Source organism: Psittacula echo (genome assembly GCF_963264785.1).
Source record: "Psittacula echo genome assembly, chromosome: Z".
NCBI classification, from domain to species: domain Eukaryota; kingdom Metazoa; phylum Chordata; class Aves; order Psittaciformes; family Psittacidae; genus Psittacula; species Psittacula echo.
The window spans coordinates 24,305,600-24,329,485 of record NC_137742.1 but is presented as its reverse complement, the minus strand read 5'-3'; the positions used below and the strand labels follow the sequence as shown (position 1 = coordinate 24,329,485).

The 23,886-nt window shown below is 39.2% G+C and overlaps 1 protein-coding gene across 6 annotated transcripts in view; it reads right to left on the bottom strand.

Moving 5' to 3' along the window:
• The window catches only part of ERBIN (erbb2 interacting protein), a 116,961-nt gene that overhangs the window by 74,310 nt on the left and 18,765 nt on the right, over positions 1-23,886 (bottom strand). For 5 of the 6 annotated variants that reach the window (XM_080636976.1, XM_080636980.1, XM_080636981.1 and 2 more), the window contains 2 exons: positions 21,434-21,549; positions 463-519 (listed from right to left, as the gene is read on the bottom strand). The gene's annotated coding sequence lies outside the window, so the exon portion shown is untranslated. The remainder of the gene's footprint in view (positions 1-462; positions 520-21,433; positions 21,550-23,886) is intronic. The other variant, XM_080636979.1, reaches the window with a different exon arrangement.

Sequence of the window (23,886 nt, the reverse complement as noted above, 5' to 3'; positions counted from 1 at the left end):
TATGCTCTCTAGCTAAAGATAAGACACCCATAAGAGAGAAATTATGACACGATGTTCACCTACACTTTAGATCAACAAACAAGTAATGACAGTAAGAGGCAAAAGCAGCATTTAAAACATTTTTATTCAAGTTTTTCAAAAATACACTTATCTTTATACGTATATGGACATTAAGCTTTAAAACAAAATTCTTCTTCTGCAACACAGTTTCCCATATATTTCCCTTTCCACATATGCACACAACTACATTCACTTGTAGTTGGCACTTGCATGCACACGAGTATCATTCACTTAGCTCTTCAGCATGTATTTTTAGTTAAAAAACCTACAAACATGAGAGATGATCCAGAATAAAATTCAAGTGCCCTGGAGGTAATTATTACAACATATAAATGAAGAAGAGGATTTCTGTTTTAATACATTGTGCAGCTGGCCCAGAGGAAAGAAAAATAATGTACTTACCACTGTGTTACTTTTCTCTCCCTGCTGCTTCTTCCCTGAGCTTTCAAAGCCAACATTCTGTTTAAGACAAAGATACAAAAATTTTAGTCAACCCTATACCTACTAGGTAACAAGAAACTGATGTTTTATTGAATTGGATATTTATCTTGCTTTCAGATACTTACTTTTTATGGTTTGGGTGGTTTTAAAATTAAAAAAAAAAAAAAGAAAAGAAAAAAAGAAAAGCTGTGCATTTGTGAGAACTTGAAAGACACTTTCAAGACAGTAGAAATTGCAAATATACTTTTGGAGAAGATTATTTTGTGTGTGTAATGTAGTACAAAACATTGCTTTTTATCCTACTTCAGTTTTTATTTTATAGCATTCTGTCTAAAAATTGTTTCATTTCTACTCCATTTTTAATTAATTTCAATCTCTTATATTAGGCAACTCATATAATTCTGAAGAAAAAAAAATCAGAAATTAACAGAATGTGCAAAGAGCAGACTTCTGTATCAGGGAATATTTTAGAAAGTTGCAACACATCTAATAAGGCATATCAGGTCACTGACACTATGTTCACTGAGGTAAAGCAATTATAAACAAGCAAAAACATTCAACACATTTGACTGAACACATTCAAAATTAGTGGCTGGACCTATAGAAAGGATAAATTCTGCCTTCAACAAAGACAAAAGTAGAACATATCTTCAGAGAGATTAAATGCCACTATGGTCAGACAGATCATCTAACATGAGCATGAAGTCACATAGAACAGGTAAGAAGCTGAATCAGACAGGGTATAATCTGTCAGATTTGTAGTAACTAGAAAAAAAGAAATTAAACTGTAGGAAGCACAGGTAGTAGCGTCATTCAATGGATTTACCTATAAATGGAACTGTATTTAATTTTTTTCCTATTAAAAGCAGAATCAGACCATCATATAACCATAAATACACCCCAAAAAAAATCCTATAGCAGATGTAAAATCAGAATTGTTTAAGGATGACTAAAAGTTCCTTGGTTTGGGATGAGAAACAAGCGGTAGTACAATCACAGAACAATGAACTCCATCCAAAGTCAGGACTGCCACAGCAGGACTGTGCCATAACAAACTTTCACGTTACACGTCATATTCCTAATTCAGAAGTCGCTGCTGCCAGCTTCTGCATTTATTCCAAATGGATTCCAATGCACTTTACTACATAAATCTATTTGTTTATTGTCAACAGAAGGACAATCAGAACATGCAAATAACAAGGAGAAAAAGCAGTAATACAGTAAAAAAAAAAGTAATATTAAAGCTTCAAGTCTTTCAAGTTTCCTCCTGAAAAAAAACCCTCTGTAAATCTAGCTAGCCTCAGAAATACAGAACAGCAGCACTCAAGACATTTAAAAAGATCAAGAAAGACAGCAAAGATCAAACCAGGTTCCGAAAACTGGGGTGTCAGGAGAGTCTGTCAAACTGGCTGCATGCTGCTTCTTTCCCTTCCCACAGTGTTTCGCTCCTAATGAAAAATTATTTAATCTTTACAAAAGGTATTCAGAGACACTGTTCACAAACAGAAGAAATGCAGGCTTGCAATAGCTCAGCTAGCATAAGCAGAATTAATCCAGAGAGTACGATAGTGCAGGGCTGGATCTGAGAGTGGGACAGGCAGGTAATTATGCCTCTGAAAGAAAAAGGCATAAGGTCAAGACTTTGAAAGCAGAGCATTCAGATTAGAAAAATGATCTAAAAAATAGTTAGCCCCATAATAATAATAAAACCAATAAACAAAAAGGGATTACTCTTGCATCATTTCCTGATACCTTTTAGGCTGCCTCTGTTGAAATGCCCAGAAGAGTAAAACACATTGGTAGCTAGCCATTACCAAATCATGAACTGTCTGCAGACTTCCAAACCTAGCACAAGGAATTCATCTGGTCCCAACCATCCAGAAGAGATAATATACAGGATTAAAAAAACCACAGTAAGTCGGATGTGTGTGCACGAAGGGAGGAATAAACACCACCACCTGGATATTTTGGGTCATTCTGCTTTGGAATTTAAGCAGCTGTAAGCTTCACAAAAGACAACAGTTACAGAATCAGACAAGAATAATGAACACTCTGTAATCAATGTTACCTTAATGCCACGTGAAACTGTGACATTGAGTCCGATAATCTTTAATCTGTATCAGAAGAGAACCACCTAAACGTGTGCTCTAACTATATGTGTTAGTATTACTCTCGTGAGACCTCACTTGGAGTATTGTGTACAGTTCTGGTGTCCTCAACATAAAACGGACATGGAACTGTTGGAACAAGTCCAGAGGAGGGTCACAAGGATGATCAGGGGACTGGAGCACCTCCCCTATGAAGACAGGCTGAGAAAGTTGGGGCTCTTCAGCCTGCAGAAGAGAAGCTGTGTGGAGACCTCATAGCAGTACCTGAAGGGGGCCTATAAGGATGCTGGGGAGGGACTCTTCATTAGGGACTGTAGTGGTAGGACAAGGGGTAATGGGTTAAAACTTAAACAAGGGAAGTTCAGATTGGATATAAGGAAGAAGTTCTTTACTGTGAGGGTGGTGAGGCACTGGAATGGGTTGCCCAGGGAAGTTGTGAATGCTCCATCCCTCGCGGTGTTCAAGGCCAGGCTGGACAGAGCTTTGGGTGACATGGTTTAGTGTCAGGTGCCCCTGCCCATGGCAGGGGGGTTGGAACTGGATGACCTTAAGGTTCTTTCCAACCCTAACTATTCTACGATTCTATGTATGTCCAATAGCTGGAATCTTCCAGGCTTCCACACATTCACATTGCCAGGTCCACTTTGCATAAAAGCACAACACTCAAACAGACCAGGGTATTCAGAAGATCCCAAAGTAACCACACACCAGAAACTTGACTAGCTCAGATCACCACTTTCCTACTTGCAGAAAAGGTAAAAGGTGCTTTAGATGACTAAATTACTCTGAAAGTAAAAATGAAAATTTAATGAAATTTAACCCTGCTCTAGCAGATGATATCAACTATGTTAGACTGAGTCTCAGTACCTGTCAGATTCCTCCAACCAAAGAGACACAGCAAAGAGCCCTAGCATTCAGCTTCCAGTATGGGGAGAGTAACTGGGGGAACTACCACACCTGTTCATCCTGATTTTACTCTTCCTTGAGTATAACTCAACTGCTGCTAGAAAATGCTAGATGAACTGCCTATTTTCTCCAGTGCAGTTGTTCTGATTCACTTCACTGCACCCTGGAGGCTGCTGACATGTCTAGATATTTGAGTTCCAGCTTACCAGTGGTTTTAGCCTACAGGGGATAGAAGTAAGAACAAGCAGCCAGGGATACAAAGAAATACAAAATTTCCCCAAGCAGCCAGGGATCAGGTTAGGAAAGCTAAAGCCCTGACCGAATTAAGTCTGGCCAGGGACATCAGCGGCAACAAGAATACGTTCTATAGGCATGTTAGTGATGAAAGGAAGACTTGGAAAAATGTGGGCCTTCTTCAGAAGGAAACAGGTTATGCAGGATGTGGAGAAGGGTGAGGTACTCAATGACTTTTTTGCCTTGGTCTTCCCCAAAGAGTGGTCCAGTCACATCATCCATGTGCCACACAGCAAAGGCAGGGACTGGAAGAATGAAGATCCACGTGCTGTAGAAGAAGTTCAGGTTCAAGAACATCTAAGGAACCTGAAGGTGCAGAAGTACATGGTACCTGATGAGAGGCATCCGCAGGTCCTCAGGGAACTGAAATATGATGTGATTCAGCCACTATCCATCACATTTGAGAAGTTTTAACAGTCCAGTTGAAGTTCCCAGTGAATGGACAAGAGGAAACGTAATCTTCACTTTTAAAAGAGGGAAATAAAAGATAAACCAGCGAACTACACGCCAGTCAGTCCCACCTTGGTGCCAGGCAAGGTGATGGAGCAAATCCTCCCAGAAAATGCACTACGGCACGCGGATGAGAAGATGATTGCTGACAAACAACATGGCTTCAAGGGCAAATTGTGCTCGATAAATCTGGTGGCTTTTTACAATGAGGCTACAGATTTGGTGGGTAAGGGATAAGCAAGCAACATCATCTACCTGGAATTGTGCAAGGCATCTGATGCTGTTCATAGAATCATAGAATAGTTAGGGTTGGAAAGAACCTTAAGGTCATCTGGTTCCAACCCCCCCTGCCATGGGCAGGGAGACCCCACACTAGACCATGTCACCCAAGGCTCTGCCCAACCTGGCACTGAACACTGCAAGGGATGGAGCATTCACAATTTCCTTGGGGAACCCATTCCAGTGCCTCAACACACTCACAGTCAAGAACTTCCTCCTTATATCCAATCTGAACTTCCCTTGTTTAAGTTTTAACCCATTACCCCTTGTCCTACCACTACAGTCCCTAATGAAGAGTCCCTCTCCAGCATCCTTATAGGCCCCCTTCAGACACGGCTATGAGGTCTCCACACAGCTTCTCTTCTGCAGGCTGAACAGCCCCAACTTTCTCAGCCTCTCTTCATACGGGAGGCACTCCAGTCCCTTGATCATCCTCGTGGCCCTCCTCTGGACTTGTTCCAACAGTTCCATGTCCTTTTTATGTTGAGGATACCAGAACTGCACACAATACTCCAAGTGAGGTCTCACAAGAGCAGAGTAGACGCACAGGATCACCTCCTTCGACCTGCTGGTCACGCTCCTTTTGATGCAGGCCAGGATACAGTTGGCTTTCTGCGCTGCGAGTGCACACTGAAGCCGGCTCATGTTCATTTTCTCATCAACCAACACCCCCAAGTCCTTCTCTGCAGGGCTGCTCTGAATCTCTTCTCTGCCCAACCTGTAGCTGTGCCTGGAATTGCTCTGAACCAGGGGTAGGACCTTGCACTTGGTGTGGTTAAACTTCATAAGGTTGGCATCAGCCCACCTCACAAGTGTGTCAAGGTCCCTCTGGATGGCATCCCTTCCCTCTGGGGTATCAACCGAACCACACAGCTTGGTGTCATCGGCAAACTTGCTGAGGGCGCACTCAATCCCACTGTCTGTGTCACCGACAAAGATGTTGAACAAGATCAGTCACAACACCAATACCGGAGGGACACCACTCGTTACTGGTCTCCAGCTGGACATCGAGCCATTGAACACAACCCTTAGCATGCAGCCATCCAGCCAGTTCTTTATCCACCGAGTGGTCCATCTATCAAATTGATGTCTCTCCAATTTAGAGACAAGGATGTCATGCAAGACAGTGTCGAACGCTTTGCACAAGTCCAGGTAGATGACGTCAGCTGCTCTACCCCTGTCCATCAGTTCCGTAGCCCCATCATAGAAGGCCACCAGATTGGTCAGGCAGGATTTCCCCTTAGTGAGGCCATGCTGGCTGTCACCAACCACCTTGCTGTTTTTTATATACCTTAGCATGCCTTCCAGGAGAACGTGCTCCAAGAGTTTGCCAGGCACAGAGGTGAGACTGACTGTTCTATTCCGCATTAAATCGTTGCCTCAAAACTGGAGAGGCATGGATTTGATGGATGGACCACTCAGTGGATAAGGAACTGGCTGGATGACCACATACGGAGAGGTATGGTCAATGGCTTGACCAAGGGGAGACAGCAAGTGGTGTTCCTCAGTATTGGGACTGGTGCTGTTTGCTGTTTTAACATCTCTGTCAGTGACATGGACAGCGGGATTGATGCACCCGCAGCACATCTGCCAATGACACCAAGCTGTGTGGTCTGGTTGACACACTGGAGGGAAGGGATGGCATCCAGAGGGACCTTATCAGGTCTGAAGCCTCTCACAGGCTCGAGAGGTGGGCCTGTGAGAACAAGCACAGCTACAAGCTGGGCATAGAATAGCTTGAGAGCAGCCCTGAGGAGAAGGACTTGGGGGTGTTGATTGATGAGAAGCTCAGTATGACTCAGCAGTGTGCACTCACAGCCCAGGAAGCCAACTGTGTGTTTGGGCTGCATCAAAAGGAGCGCATCCAGCAGGTCAAAGGAGGTGATTCTCCCCTCTGCTTCACTCTCATGAGACTCCATCTGTAGTACCATGTCCAGCTCTGAGGCTTCCAGCACAAGGAGGATATAGAGCTGTAGGTAGAGGTACAGAGAAGGCTACGAAGATCCTCAGAGGGCTGGAGCACCTCTCCTGTGAAGACCTGCTGAGAGAGGTAGGGTTGTTCAGCCTGCACAAGGCTTTGTGGAGACATTAGAGCAGCCTTCCAGTACCTAAAGGGGCCTACAAGAAATCTGGAAAGGGACTTGATACAAGCAGATGTAGGGATAGGAGCAAAAGGAATGGCTTTAAGCTGACTGGGAGATTTAGGTTAGCTATTAGGGAAAAACTCTTCCCTATGAGGGTGGTGAGACATTGGAACCTGTTGCCCAGAGAAGCTGTGGCTGTCCCATCCCTGGCAGTGTTCAAGGTCAGGTTGGATGGGGCTTTGAGCAACTTGGTCTAGTGGAAGGTGTCCCTGCCAATGGCAGGGGGGTTGGAACAAGATGATTTTTAAGGTCCCTTCCAACCCAAACCATTCTACGATAAATCTATGATTTTAGATGAGGCCTACAACTGACTCAATAAACTTCTTTTTTACTATAATTTTCACACAAATATATTTTACCTTATATCCCTGTCATTCTTTTAATTGCTTATTGGAAGACTTTCAACAGATACGGAAACACTAGTAGCAAACTTTTGCATGAGAGATCAGGAAACAGGGTTATACTTCAGTACATGGAATGACAGTGAATAACCCACAAGACGTTTTCATTTTTTCCAGGCTGTTTTACCAAAAAAAAAAAAAAAAAAAAAAAAAAAAAAGCAGTGAAATCACAACACTTAAGCTCTTAATTTCTTCATTTAAGGAAGAGCTGGAAATAAATATCTTAAAAATTGCCTACTTCAGAGATATTTCAGGCAGCCTTTGGCCTGTGGCAACCATCCTCCATTTTATATACTGAAAACAGTGTAAACAGTGAATTATTTCTTTAAATAATTTCAGAATAGTATTGCAGAAGCCAGATTACCTATGCTTGCTTTTAAACATACACTCACATTAAGTCAGAAAGCATGTTTAGCTAAAAAGACTTTAGACTGATTAAGATTATCCACACCAGAGACACATATGATGCAGAAACAGATCCCATCCCACAGTACTAAAATCTATCCTGTAAACCAAGAACAATTTAGAGACAATAAGATTAGCTGTATTTTTCCATTTTGGAACAGTGACTAGAAAGATGAGGGGTTCTGAAGGAGTCCAAGGAAGTGCAACTGCATTGACAATCAGTATCACTGTCCTGAGTGAAGCAGCTTTTGCCTGAATGAAGATATGCAGAATATTTCTATTAAGCATTGGGAAGCATATAGAGATGCACATAATTATTTAAAACACAATAATAATAAAGACATTTTACTGTCAGTGGTGACTGGCAAGATTCTTATTCAAACACAATCTATTACATAGGTGAGAAATTCATGCCTTACAGTGTGCTAGGTTTGAAAAGAGTAACATATGATCTTGACTGAGGAAATAAAAGATCGACAAAGATAAACACAGCTGGCAAAATATTTATCTCTAGGTAGCATACCTTTTGAAATCAAATAGACATTTCACACGAAGTAGGAAGGTCTGCAGATCACAAACAGTTTAGTTAATCTTGGACTCCCACAGTGGGGAACATGGAGGGACAAGAGCGGAGGACCACTGAGACACAAACGATTCAGACACCAACGATTCAGACACCATTCTCAAGAAAGAGAGCATCTTGTTTTCCCTGGAAGCAGATGCTGTCACCATGCCTCCCTGTTTCTCGTTACTTCAGTGCCTGAACAAAAGCCATATGTTTAGAGTGAAGAAACAATCTCTGCTGCATGGATTCTCTCACTGACAAAAACCTGACAAGCTCTGGGAGTCACACACGTCTTGTGTGGACAAGTCTAAGATGTTAACTATGACACACTACCTTAAGCGTGTAAGACTGACCTACTTGAGATTTGCTACCTTTCACTACCAATGCTGCCGCAGCTGCTGGCAACCAAAATTCTTCAGAGCAGGAAGAGGACAGTTTATGACACATTTTCAGTGAGCACACAAGATTCACGTTTGCTTTCAGCATGCCTCAAAATAACCTGTATTTGGTGTACTGCAGGGGACATGCAGTTTTGCAAGTGTTCTGCCAAGGGATATGGGTACACTTAAAAACAATGAAATGGAAAAGGCACTTTTATAAACCCGACTGGCTAACTTGCTATATGAATCATATTTTAATATTGAGATTTTCATTGTTTTGCCAGAGTATCTGCAGTTCTATTAAAGATATTTCTAATTATCTTAAAACTGAAATAAATACCCAGAGGCTAGCAAAATTAAATTTTGTTCATTACTTACAGTACCATAACAGAACTTCTGGACAAGACTGTTACAGAAACACACTCATACCTGCACAGATGCAGATAAATCAGATCTGCTGAATTTTGTTGTTGATTGCTGTCCCTTGGGGAAGCTGGTCAAAGAAGGGTCTCTCCAAGGCATAACTGAAGATTGCAGATTTGGCTTCAGTTTTTTTAAATAAGCTATTTCAAAATTATTTCTCTCACTTGTGTCCATACAGCTGCAAAAACTCTCACCCTATATGTGTTCTGAGTGCAAAGTACGGTTTTGCAACAAAATAAACACAGCTAAATTTAGAAAAACTGCCTGGGATTCAAAAATGCCCCTTTACAGTAGTGCAGTTAGTGCAGAAAAGACCAGTGGGGCCAAGTTTGATCTCACTAGTCAAAAAACTGCCATAATACACATGTGTCAGATGGGGGGTGTTTCTCAATTCTTCTAACTGCAAGGAGTCACAAGACATCAAGATGCCCATTTCTCAAAACATAGGCCTTAGCATGTAAGTGCTGAAAAGTTTTTCTACAACAGCAATTAAATATAATATTGTCATTAAGCAGAAATAATTATAACACCATCAGAAGGCCTAGCTGTTCCAGATCAGTAATCATATTGCGATTTTTAATTGCCTTTACACCCAATATTCCTCCTAAAAATAGCAAGACATAGCACCACTGTCCACTGTCCCAAGTAGTTAGAATTGCAGAGTGATGGATGTTGGAAGGGACCTCACCAGGTCATGTGGTCCAACCTACCAACAACGCTACCACATTAGGGCCAACTTCAACATTAGAACAAAGTCAAAAGCTGCAAGTTGAGATTTAGTGCTTTTCATGAACCATGGAGATACATGTGTCTGTGCCTCCACTCTAGAAATTTTTTCTAGTCAATGTAATTGCTGTTTGAGATACTCTTTTTCCAAATTTTACTAAAGCAGCTGAATAATCACACATTGATTCAATCATTCATGAATTCATGGTATACAATGCTTCATCTTATAGTAATTCCAGCATCCTTTCCTGCCATGAAAATAAAAGCACCAGGAAGATCCCTTTTTGGAATCAAGATGGCTTATATCAATGGATGGAAATGAAATTAGAGAAATCACTACTTAATTGGAAATTATTTCTATTATTTCTATTCTACAGGAGGTAACAAATACATTCACCCAAGTAGATCCAGTGTTCACAGACTTGCAAATTATTGATTTTCATAAAACAAGGTTGCTTTGCGGAACAGTAAAGGTTAGGAGGGTTAAATTGTTACTACACTATTGCTAGTAATTCTACTAGCAAAACCATGCACAGCAGAAAACTACCTATGGGCTTCGATCAAGCAGACACAGCTTTCTGGATCACTTACCCTGACCTCACAAACCACACTTAGGGACCGACCATCATGTCTCAGAACAGCAACAGTCTGTATCCCATGCACTGTCACAATTCTTTACCAAGCTACTTTTCTCTAAGTGACATTTGTGCTAACTTGCTGAGTGGAAGTGAGTAGCAGTGCCAAGCTACACACAGAGGTCTAGTTAACCCTGAGGAAGCTGTAGTTAGTGGTAACACAAGGAATACAACTTGACTCAATCTAGGAATTAAAAACAGAAATAAAAAATAAAAAAATAAAAAAATAAAAAAAAAAACCACACACACAAAAAAAAAAAAAAAAAAACACACACCACAAAAACCCAAGCTTCAGCCATTTCAAAGATTTCCACTGCTACTACAGAATTGACAACTTTGGAGAAGACTGGACATACCTACATCACATCAGGAGGCCAACTAACACCACAAACAATGTGACATGAGCACTCAGGATAAAAAGAGAGGCTGCAAATCCATTAGAAAACTATTTAGATCTGGTGCCCTCACCCTTCGCTTCTATGCAACACCCTTCCTTTACACCCTTCTCCCCCCTCCACACCCTGTTCTTAAAAGAGTTCCCAATCAGCACACAGATCCTAGACAGTGACAGTTCCAAATGGTCAGAGCTTTTTCAGGCTTATTATTGTTACCCACAACAAATGTGCTCAGACCTCAGCTTTCTTTCTTCCACGGCAGCACAAAAGAGACTGATCATGGGAAAGAGGAATGTGGAAAAATTGGGAAACAAATGACTAAGATAATAAGAATACTTAAGTGACAGAATACACCAGTTTAATCAGTAGTCAGATTTGTAATTAAAAACATGAAACTCAGTCACAAACACATTGAACTACACTAGAGTGTATACCACCATTTCTAGAAAGGCCACATTTGAACTAAATTAAATGTCATTAACTTGTACGATGACCCTTATCTCTATCACGTAAACCCTCTTCCCTTCTCTACTTCATCACACCCACATTCTTTATTTGATATTTAAATACTTTAGGGAGGGACATATCTCATTTTATTTGCACAGTACTTAAGAAATATGCCACTATATCTTACAGGTACCATGGGTGTGTATAAAACGCTGGTGTCACCCAACACCCACACTTCTATGAGCAAGAAGTGATTGGCTAAATATTGCATTAAGTAGATGCTGACTCATACAGATAACCTGTTAACTGTTTAGTATGAAGGAGACAGTAGTGATATAGATACTGAAGTGAGTATGGCTACCAAGCATGAGAGAAAGCAAAGATGTTTGGCACAATATCTAATTGTATTTCGACTTTTGAAACTTAATCAAACAAGTCCCAGGATGAGTCACCCACCTGAATGGCTCAGGATTGTCAGGTGATATATTTCTCTCCATTTAAAGCTTAGGTAGACAGAGATACCCTCAATATACCTCGTGTATCAGGCACTTTTTTGTTGGTTATGTCACGGTTTATGCATAAAATCGGATCATAGAGCTGTTTCAGATTATTAAAGTACAGAAGGCTGTAGATATATGCTGCAGCAGAAACGCAGACACAGACAGAATTCAGAGTGCAAATTTAACAGAGTCTGTGAATGTTTGTGGCACTCTAAATGCATGAATTTGTCTTATGCCTGTAGCCTTTTATTGCTACTGGCTACTCCAGGGCATTCTGGAACACAGTTTGAGCTGCTAACCAGCTGAGAGTTTATCAAAGTATCACAGAATGGTTAGGGTTGGAAGGGACCTTAAAGAACATCTTGTTCCAACCTCGCTGCTATGGGCAGGGACACTAGCCCAGGTTGCTCAAAGCGCCATTCAACCTAGCCTTAAAACTGCCAGGGATGGGGCAGCCACAACTTCTCTGGGCAACCTGTTCCAGTGTCTCATCACCCTCATACTAAAGCGTTTCTTCCTAATATCTAATCTAAATCTACCCTCTTCCAATTCAGAACCATTCCCCCTTGCCCTATCCCTATATGCCCTTGTAAAAAAGTCCCCTTCCAGACTTCTTGTCGGACCCCTTTAGGTATTGGAAGGCTGCTATAAGGTCTCCCCTGAGCCTATTTGAATTTATCAAATTATGCATGAAATACTAATTGTTAGAACAAATAACTACTTAGTAGCTGTCTGAAATATTTTAGAAAATAGCTAGTAGGAGGTAGATGGATCTTTTACATTTTCCATTTTTCAGAAACACAATTTTATAGCATAATGGAGATTTTAAATTAATTTTTTTTCTCAAAATAGTAGAAACTAACAGCAAATAGTTGCTGTATACAGATCTTACTCTACCAGCCAAGTCATTGTTAGGGTATGCAAATTCTTGAGTTCCCTTTCCTTCCAGGGCAGAGTTGAGCAGTGCAAGCTGAGCAACACTATTATCAGACGCCATTTTCACACACACACGTGTACAGGTGTAAGTTTCCAGCTAACAATTGCTATTATGAACCTTTTACTTCCTTCTGCATTTATTTTGTTCCTCACTGCTTTACAAAGTTGAATTAGGAAGTATCACTGACCAGTTCAATTTCAGATACAATCAGCAATCTGAGAACTTGCTTGCAAAACTGCTAAACATTCATAGCTACAAATGAAATTAACCTCAGCTGTGCTCTCATATACAAAGTGATATGAAAATATTAGGGTGTTGTTGCTTGTTTTGAGTGGGTTTAGAGTAAAAGCTGTCAGATACTTTTTATAGCTTCAACTGCCAATTACTGTATACATCAATTCACTGTCATAACAGTGTATCATTAACTCACCCCATATGCACATTATGAAGATCAATTCTTCAATGTCAATGTTTTCTTTAAACAATAACAAAGGAGAACACCAGGATGAATAATACACTTCTACATTCAAAACAGGAATTAGACAGTGGAATTAACACTGATTTGAAGTAGGGATACACTCTCAAGGCAAGCATCAAGTATTAAAACTTTTTAGTTTAGCTTTGCACAACTGAACAGGTGTCTTACTGGAAGTTTCCTGCTTGAATCAACATTAAATTCATAACCAACCACGACAGCTACTATAACTAAACATATACAACACCAAACCAAAATGTATTTTTACTCTATTACACTTCACACAGGCATGCACCATCTGCCAGAGGTGTGATCCACTTCTCCATGACATATCACATTACACTCGAAAAAACTAATGCTGCTGCTTAATCTCAAAGTTTGAACAGATTTGTAAACATTAAACCTTGGCTTGCTGTCAGACCTCCTCACTACCAGCCTGAGAAACAAATAGGAAGGAGCCACTAGATTGTCACTTTCACCACATAATTTAAAGCTACTCAAACCGCTGTTGCAAACCAGTTTATATTCTGCAAATACTGGTCTAGAAGTAATTTGTTTCACAGAACTATAAAGTCCCTCTGGACATACACTATGTAACAGGATAACAATCCTCTTCTAACACACATAAACAATCCAGGACCAAGCCACCACAAGCCACAAGCCACCTGAACAAAAAAAAAAAACCCAAACAGTCCATTAAGGTAATAAAGGTTTTTATCATTCGAAGTCACAGAGCTGCACAGTAATTAATCCCAGCTCACAAGAAAATTTTAGGATATTAATATGCTGAATGCAGCTGATTTGAAAATAGTCCTATCTTTTCCTGCCTAACAAAAAATCCTCTGCAGACTTAATTTGAAATAACCAATGCAGAGATACCTTCTGAGTCTGGAAAAACAAGAACACAGTTGTTATTTAAAACCCTGGGTAGAAGATGGCAGTGTCTTTTGGATATAAATTTACTGTGTTCCCTCTGATAAGTTACAATGAAGGTTGTATTGCCTCAATTCTGAATGGCTTTTATTATACTTAATCTAAATTAACACAGTGTAAATGAAACAACTGCTTGTGTGTAGTCTGCAATCACCTGTAGGCTTCTCTGCATTCATAATTCCTCCTTCTTTGAAGCTCTGTCTTGGAGAAACATACTGCCTGGAGGAATGTGCCCTTCACATATTAATACAAGTGCTACTAAATTACATGCTCCAAATGTGTTTCAAAAATTATATTTATGCATCTTCCAAAATCCTCTTACTGCAGTTTCCTAGCCCAGTCCAGCTCACAGTATCTTCCAGTAATATGTGAAATGCATTATTAGCTCTGATAGCCAAACAATGCAGGTTTGGGGTTTTTTTGGTTTTTAGATACAGCTCCTTATGAGTTTGGGTGTGAGCCCTAACAAACTGACATCTGTTTCATCTAATAAATTCTTGTCTCCAACAAATCAATACAAGATCGGGACAAAACAAGCTGTATTTAAAGTTTTCATAGCAATAAAGCAAATTACCTGTTTGCCTGAAGATTATGGAATTCTAAATTCTTAGAAGAAAACAGACATTCATTAAACAGCATTAGATGAGATCTCTATGCAATATTCTGTCTAGACATAAGAAACCGGAAAAAAAAAAATAAATCTTATTTTTAACATGTCAGTCATCTTTGTTAACAGCTGAAAAAGCATTAAATTTTTTTCTCTGATATGGAAAAATCTCAGTAACGAAGACCAGTAGTGAGATTAATAGACTAATTCCATTCTAGATAGCAGCTTTCATTTTAATTCCATTAAGGGATCAGAACTGAAACAGGCTGCTAATGTCACGTATAAAATAATTCAACACAGTTTTAATGCACGCACTCTGTGACAACGCACATAGTCCAGTCTTCCCATAAAACTACATGAATCTAGAAAAAATGCATTTTAAGTTAACAGTTATGCGGTGTTCACACCAGTAAGAGGCTGGGCTGAGAATTAATACGAACAGCATGATCTATAAACACAGTGACCAGAATGAGTGCTAGCAGTAAGATAACAGTAGTGCTATTAGCACTCCTGTTAAAAAGGAATATTCCCAACAGCTTAAATGAGACCTGGCAGGCCAGTATCTAAACCCAAAACAGCAGACACTAAGAGCTTAACCAATTTATCTAACACCCGTAAGTTCAAGACTAGTGAGTCTTGCTTATATCTTGCTAGATCCTTCCAATTAAAAAATCCTTAATAAAGATGAAAGCCCCTAAAGGCTGACCTCTTTTGTTTCCTCATCCATTCCATTGATTTCTTGTCCTGCTGGTTAGTCCACTCCTCACCATTCTTCTGCTTCTTCCTCTTTTCCAATATTCTAATTCTTCTTGCCGGCCCCAAATTGCTTCCCCCGCCTTTCTAACACTACAGTATCCCTGACCCTCTTCCATCTCATAGGAAAGCTCCTGATGACGAGCACTTCTGGGAATTGCATACTTAAATTCAGTGTGTACAAAACCAGAACTTAATTTCAAATACCACCACCAACTGTTCTTATCACCTGCTTTGATGACTTCTGTGGAAATCACTAGCACCATAGAATAGTTAGGGCTGAAAGGGACCTTAGATCATCTAGTTCCAACCCACCTGCCATGGTCAGGGACACTTCACACTAAACCATGCGTGTCCAGCCTGGCCTTGAACAATGCCAGGGATGGAGCATTTACCACTGCTTTGGGCAACCTGTTCCAGTGCCTCAACATCCTCCCAGTAAAGAACTTCTTTATATTGGTGTCATCAGCAAACTTGCTGAGGGTGCACTTAATCCCACTGTCCATGTCACCAACAAAGACGATGAACAGGATCGGTCCCTACACCAAGCCCTGAGGGACACCAATCGTTACCAGTCTCCAGATGGACATTGAGAAAACATGAATCCTCTAACTTAAAACCAGATTGAACCAAATTAATTACACGATTGTAATCCATAATTTCCTGAGTGACCAAGAAGCAGAGTGAGCCACTTCTGTTTAATTTTCTTTGCCACTTCTCTACTCTGCTCTCATAAGATCCCACCTGCAGTACTGCATTCAGCTCTAGGCCCCACACACAAGAAGGATGTGGAGCAGCTGTTGGAGCAAGCCCAGAGAAGGGCCACAAAGACCATCAGAGGGCTGGAGCACCTCTCCTAGGAACACAGGCTGAGAGAGTTGGGCTTGTCTGGCCTCCTCCAGGCTTTAGGGAGACCTTAGAGCAGCCTTCCAGTATATGGACACCGCTCACTACTATGACATTGCCCTGTTTTAGATTTGTTGTTTCCTAAGCATCTAGAAAGACATCCTTTAACTGATTTCCCTTTAAAACTGAAGTAGAAAAGGAATTTTTATACAGATGATTTGGCTGAATAGTTTCCAAGTGTTCTTTTTCAAAAGGAACAAATAAACGCTGCTGATTAAACTTTATATTTATTACATACAATCAAAATCAATTCATAGTCATTTATACTTTATCAAACACAAAGAGGTTTCAAATACGCCATTGGTTATTTGGCACCTTTCACTGTCAGGTGCAACTCCAAATCCTTCTGCACTGACTTCTAAGAATATTGCATCCATCATCTTTTTTAATGAATATTTTAGTATTAGCTGTACAAGACCACCTGCACATAAAAACTAGGTTTCCTGTGCTTATGGAGTTAGTCATCCTGCACATGACTGCAAGCTGATGGTCCAGAGCAAGCTATTTATGCTGCGGCTTACCAGAAGGAACACCAATTAACAAGTTTGGGGTTTTTTTCAGTTTTCAAAAATAGCTTTAAATATTTACCTAACTTCATCAAAACAGCACTATTCTTTTCCCTCACTTTGCCCTTCCTAAATTACAGGCAGCTATTTTAACCATTGCACTCCTCATTCTCCCTACCAAGGACCAGTGATACTAAGCAGACCACGCATAAGCTTTTTTTTTTTTCCTCCAAACTGAATAACTAACAATTCCTTCTTTACAAAGATCCTCAGAATTACTTCTCAGTCCTTGATGAGCAGTATTTCCAATAACTTGGTTTTATATCAGAATAAGGTTTGGGTTTTTTTCTTTCTGCATATGTTTTATTAGCTATTCCATTTGCCTCTCCTCTGAAACTGATGTTCACTTTGAGTTACTCTCTTCAAAGAAAAATCTTGTCATTTCTTTTTGCCCTAAAAATCAAGCTACTGATGATCTTCTAAGTGCCTTCCAACCCAAACCATTCTATGATTCAGTGAATCTATAAAATGCACAGCACTCTTCCTATAGTACCCCTTCCCTACAAATTTAAAGCAACTCATTCTTTCTGCTATTGTGTACAAGGCTTCTTTGGCCTGAACTTATTGCAGCCTGGCTAGCTGCAAATTAGCCAGCTCCATTTTCTGCTCTTAGTGACAGCAGTGTTTCTCATACTGATGTAGAGTTCTGTAATACATCAGGCTGTGAAGCTCTCAGGACCAGATCTTCCAGACATAGTAACAGTACTGGAAATCCGCACATCGTATAAACTTATACAATTAAACTTGTAATTTTTTTACAATTTAAATTCATATAAAAGAAAGTATTTAGGCAGAAAAATACTACGGCACATGCACTACAGCTCCCCCCAGTTGCTTAAGACATCATTGGAAATAAACCATTTTACTAGGCATTTCTTTCTTGTCATCATTTATTTCCATTAACAGGAAAATATACTTTCCTATTATAACAGATACAGTGACACCATTAAGAAAAAATTGAGGTGAGGAGAAGAGGGGAAAACCACAAAAAAAAGGAGGAAATAAGTCAATGAGGTCTGTGAGCGATGAAGAATCCATGTCTGAAGGGTTCTGAAGTGAAGGAATAAGCACAGACATTCTTGAACCAGGAAACTGCACTGGCCAAGACCTTCCAATACAGTTGTCAAAGCAAGTTTGCTTACATACACTAGTTAGTACTCTATTTCCACTGCAGAATGTAGCTGGAAAAGGAGACGAAAGCAGAAGAGGAAGCCAGAATGCATATGCCATTTAAATAAGATAGAAATATTCTGTGCATACTTTTCTTCTGAAATCACCATTCATGTTTATGGCACTGTATAAAAAAATTTTTATTTGCTAGCTGCTGAGTTGACAAATGCGATTCAAGAACTGTTTATGCAATGCAAGAGGAAGTTTCCAAATACCTAGCCTTTGCATGGAAGTTAACAAATTTGCCTAGATGCAGTCAGGATGAACATTGTTTTCCTCAGAATATCCAGTTTTGGCCATATGACAACCAGGAAGCTTATCATGCAAGTTCACCCTCTGATAACCTAATCTTGTTTTAGACTGACTCTGTTAGCAGTGCACACATTTTAAGTTATAAACTAACTAACATCCTTCATAAGTCTTAAAACTAAAATACCATTCAACAAAGGAGTCTAACGAATTTCAATACTGAAATGCCCATAGGCATGAGAGTCATTTTCACCTATCGAAACAGCTTGTCCATACCTCTTCTGTACATACAGAATATTGTGTTCCATACAGGGAACACCAGCCTGACAGAATGACGAGTTCCCAAAGTGTATTGCCAAGATAAAACATCTTGTGCTGATTGGATTAACCTATGAAGGTTAATCCACCTTAGATATATCTGAGCAGGCACTGCATGTCAGAACTTGTTAACAGAACTAGTAAGGGGGAGATCTGGGCCAGCATGTATTGCTACAAGGAGAAATGAATCAGCCAAGAGGGCTCACAGAGTAAATATGCAAACCAAAGCTTATATAAGAAGTTTGGAATATGTCCAAAACCCATTGAAATAAAGGAAACACAAGAACACTGAAGGGAGGAGATACAGGGAGTTCTCTTTAGCAGACACTGTTTTCTTTATTCAGGTGGAAGTCTTGATGGCAAGACAATGAAATAGAATTTTCCTTAACTGACTCTAATTACAGACAGCTTCAAAGAAGCATCCTTTAAGCATGGTCAGAAGATCAAACATGCTTCATTGCAAAAGGAGCTGCAAACACCCTGTACAAGTGAAGATTGTCAAATTCATGGACTTGTCAAATTCACCTATTAGAGTATGGATCCCAAAAAAACAAACAAAACAAAACAAAAAAAAAAACACCTGGCAAAATATTAATTTTAGTATTTTACATTTGGCCTTAAATTTCTGTCATATATTTCAACTATACACAAGTAAGAACTCATTTATGGTCTGTATATTCACCATGTATTTCAGTAACTGTAAATACACATCAATACACTACCTTCATGGTTGATCTATGCATTCAGCAGCATGCTCATTGCCAATTTAGCAGCTTGACAAATTATAGCACCTTTTCCAGAAACTTGTGAAGGTGAAAACACACTCAACTGGCATTAAGAAGCCTCTATCCATGAGGATCACAAAACATCAAGAACACTTACTAGGTCTCTTGTGATACCTACAGTAAATACTTCATCATAACATGATTTACAACTCAACTATTCAAGTTGCAGGCACAAACCTATCACAAAGCCAGCATTTGCTTCCTCATCCTGTTCTTTTTAGCTAGGAGAGGTTTTCTTCACCCAATAAAGACTCATTATTCAAGTCTGATAATAAACCAACAGTTAGGACTGAAGAAAGACTAGACATAAGAGCAAACTACTGCAAAGCGACAAAAACCCCTTCAGATTAACCATTCCATTTGAATTCTCTTAGGAAGCCTTAATATGCATTTCAATGTGAAAACAAGCAGATCAAAAATGAAACTACAATTATAAAACAAGATTCTAATCCAACATAAAATTACTCTCAACATTCAAACATGTTTATCAGCCTATTCTCTTATACATAATAGGGAATGTTATTGAACAATATGAATAGTGTAACAAAGAAAAGAACCTTTTCTAAATCCAAGCTGTGCACTCTTGCCTGAACTCCCTACTTTGTTATTGTTAGCTTGGCAGTAAATAAGGCAGTAATAGCTTATTAAAAGTCTCAGCCTATCCACATGATAAAATTGTGACAATTACTTCACAGTATCACTCACTAGTCAGAGAACTGTGCAAGAAACCTCAAAAGTTTGAAAGAAAATGGTTCAATTCTCTCTAGCCAAGGATCTACAGAAACTATAATTCTGAATCCCTCACACAGAATATCAAATACTTTTAATAAATATAATTAGGATTTTCCCCATCTCAAAAAAAAAAAAAAATCTGATTCTCAAATATCTTGCCTTTCCTCTTTACTTTCCTTTTTTATTAAAACCCACTCTTTCCCCACAAACCCATTTTCAAGTATACATTCCAACACTTGTACTTTCTTTTCATAATGGGTCCTAATTTAAATCTCATACGACACCTGCGTTTCCAAGCACATTATTTCTACAATACTATTAAACATTTAAAACAGTATTTTTGCTATTATTTCTGTCTCAAAAATCAAACATCTCCTGTGGACGCTTACAAATATTTATGAGCGTATTCTACCTACATGCTTGAAGCAAGAGACAGAGAGAGCTGAGTGAAAAATGCGTGTGCTCAGCAGTCCTAGTTAGGACTAAGACAGTATATTAAGATGAGGCTTATCCTACAGAAGATCCTAATCCAGTATATCAAGATCAAAACATACCATGATTTACTTAAGATTTTTGTGGTGCTGCAATTAGGCATACCAAGAAAAAAGCCACATCATTCTTGTTATATTGTCCCTAGAATTCTTATTGAGGAGCTATGGGCATCTGCTGTTGAATTATGAGATTAAAAATAAACTTAAACAAAAAAGACCCTTCACTTTCAACCACCCAAAAATGTACCACTAACAATAACAAAAACATAAAGAACCAAAACAGAACATGCTTGCAAATTAAAAAACAAACAAACAAACAGAAAAAAAAAAAAACCACCAATGTCAACCTCCCCAAGCAAAAACAGCAAAACCCACCAAATACTAACTTTTGTCTAGATAGGATTATATATGTTACATATAAGCAACTACTTAATAGCATTAAAGTTAGCTTATCCAGGGCATAAGTATTTATTTGAAACTGGTTCTGTTTTTTGCATAGAAATTATTAGAAGGAATATGAATTAACCTGAAATGAATGAAATTAATTAAGCTGAATATATTATGATAAAATGGGTTACTACCTTGTATACATTATGCAGCATTTAAAGTAAACAAGTTATGGAGAAAATTACAGCAGAAGCAATGAAAGCCAGGTTGCCTATATATAAGTGGTCACACAGAGACATATCAACACGACAAAAATGCAGACAAAGACCATGTCAGCATAGCAAATATCCTCACTGCTTCTTGAGAGAAAGCAACCACAACTCACAGTTTTTACACATTTTCTCTACAAGCTACTGGAATACAAATTCAGCAGTTAAAATAAAAGTCTGTCATTCTTACATGTGAGGGTGAGAGAAAATATTATTAAAACACTGTAGGGTAACTGAGACAGTAAATGCACCTAAACATTTCTTTTCCCTGATCTTCAATACATCTGGTCACTTACCCGAACTGTTCCACCACTGCAAATTCACACCATAGGAGTCTGGATCAGTTTCTTAACTTGGACCACAGATTCACCAGCATGCAGAACAGAGTTCATTAAACCATCCAGATGGATCTCTGAAAAAGAATTCAGAAGTGTTTTCAAGATGACAGGTATAAGGGGCCTTGCACAAAACCTAAGACAGTTTCAAATCCACGTATTAACTTTGTTTTACACTAGAATTAAACACAGAAGACACAGAAATCGTAATATGTAACTTACCACCATTCTACAATTCTACAACCACCATTCTACAATTACTCATTTTTGCCCTCTGTCAAATCTCAAAGTAAGGCAAACAGAGAATACAGTGTGCCAAAACACAAAAAAGGCAGAACCAATTATCATCTCCTTCTACAGCAGTCAAACCAAAACATATGCTTTGCTAGCAAGCTTGAGTTCAAAACAGCTTCCTTTCTGTTCCTTGCATGAATGGAGTTTTAATGCAATTATCAGGTTAACAAAATGTAACCAAACCCAACAAGAAATTGTGTGTGGAACCTCAACTGGATGACTTCCTCTTAAAGCACTGCTGTCCTAGTGAGCCTCAAGCCCATTCTCTGAAAGAGAATCTATACCACCCACACTGTCACCAATACTCCCACAGCCCTCATAGGGAAATACAACTCCTTGCAACAGATGAGGCTTTAAAGAAGCTGCAATTATTTTAATTGGTCCTGCCAGCTGCCTTTGATTTAGCTTAACACAAGGTTTTATTGAAAGTCTGCAGCCACAGCTATTGGCAAGAGTGGAAAGAGTTGCTTACAACTAGTTGTATCTATTTCTGAGAAGCTTACTCTGCCTGGTGTGCTTTCGTGGAATACCACTATACACTCTATATGTTAAGGATAGAAGGTTTTATTACATGGTCATAGCTAGCAGCTGAGAATAATGCAGCAAATCTAAGATGTACACAGAAGACACCCATCTTGTGCCTCATCTTGACAGCATTTGTTGAAGCCAGTTCAAATAACATGCCCAAATCATGGGAGAGGAATATAAATTGCAGACGAATGGTTTTATCATCTGCTTTTAAAACAACAAATACATCCAAAAAGCAAACAAACAAACAAACAAACAAAAACTAATACATAAAGGTTTCTAACTGGTAACTACAATCTTTCTTGAAAGAAAGGTTCTCAGGAGATCAGATACTAATTAGCATACTTTTCATAAAGCATTCAATATACAGTTGCAAAACTGATTTTTATGATTCCTAACATTCTAAGACAAAGAGCAGCAACAGAATTGTCATTAAAATAACTGTTTCTGCCACTTCCAGAACACTCTGTGAGATTTAACAAACTCTAAAGCCTCCAATCGTTTAACACATCTCAGCTACCTTTTCCAAAACACTGTTGGTATCAGGCCAATGGTGCCACCACCAGCACAGAGAAACCTCTGAAGGATGCCAGGGTTGATGACTGCACTGCTACTTTCCTGGCTTGCTTGAGAATAAAAAATTTGGATTGCTGTCCCTTACAGTGGGGGCTCTGGAACTTTCCTCTTGAAATTTTCCCACTGCTTTCCCAACTACAGCCAAAATTTTTTCATAACTGAAAATACTAAAATAATTATCATATTAAATCAGGTTATATCTAGCCAGCAACTCTCTTCAAACACACCCCGTTTAGGAACTGCTCCTCAATGATGTGAAGACTGAAACAGCTTTCTTAGCTCTTATGAAGAGCTGAATGACTTCCCTCACCATTCTCTTGCAATTTTCCACAGATTAACTTTCAGTTCAGTTTAAAATAGCATCCTTATAGATAGACAGTGGACTGTTGAACATTTTGACTCCTCCAGATGACATGTTCAAGTTTGTGACTACCTCTGTCAAGACTTGAATTCCACAGTAGCCTCCATTATCACTTCAATCACCAGCACTTCCCCTGTACCCCAGGTAGCAAGAAAAATAATGCAGTAACTGTAGGGCTATCTAAACAGTGGACAATTGCACAGATCATTACACAAAAGGTTATTATCTAAGGACTGGAAGACTGAAACACTTCTTCACCCAGTGTTCTTTATCCCTGATGACAAATAAGATGTTGTTACAGAAGTTCAAAAGATAGGCATCCGTTTTAACTTCTGGCAACTGTAATATATTTCTCATGACCATTAACCACCTTCTTGTTCCTAATTCAAGAATTCAATATTTCTTCTCTTTTTTTCTTTAATTAAAAAAATTACTACCCTGGCATACCTACTACAAGTGCTCAGTGTTAAGTTAGACCCCAAAAGTTAAGGGTTTGAGAGAAACAGGAAAATAACCATTTTAAACGTGTTTATAAGAGCTTTCACTCTGGTACTTCTTCCCCTAATGCAAGTTTTCCCCACCACATGATAACTTAGAAATTAAGAAGAACCAAGGCTACGGTCTACTTCTAGCTTTTTCATTATCACATGCTCCT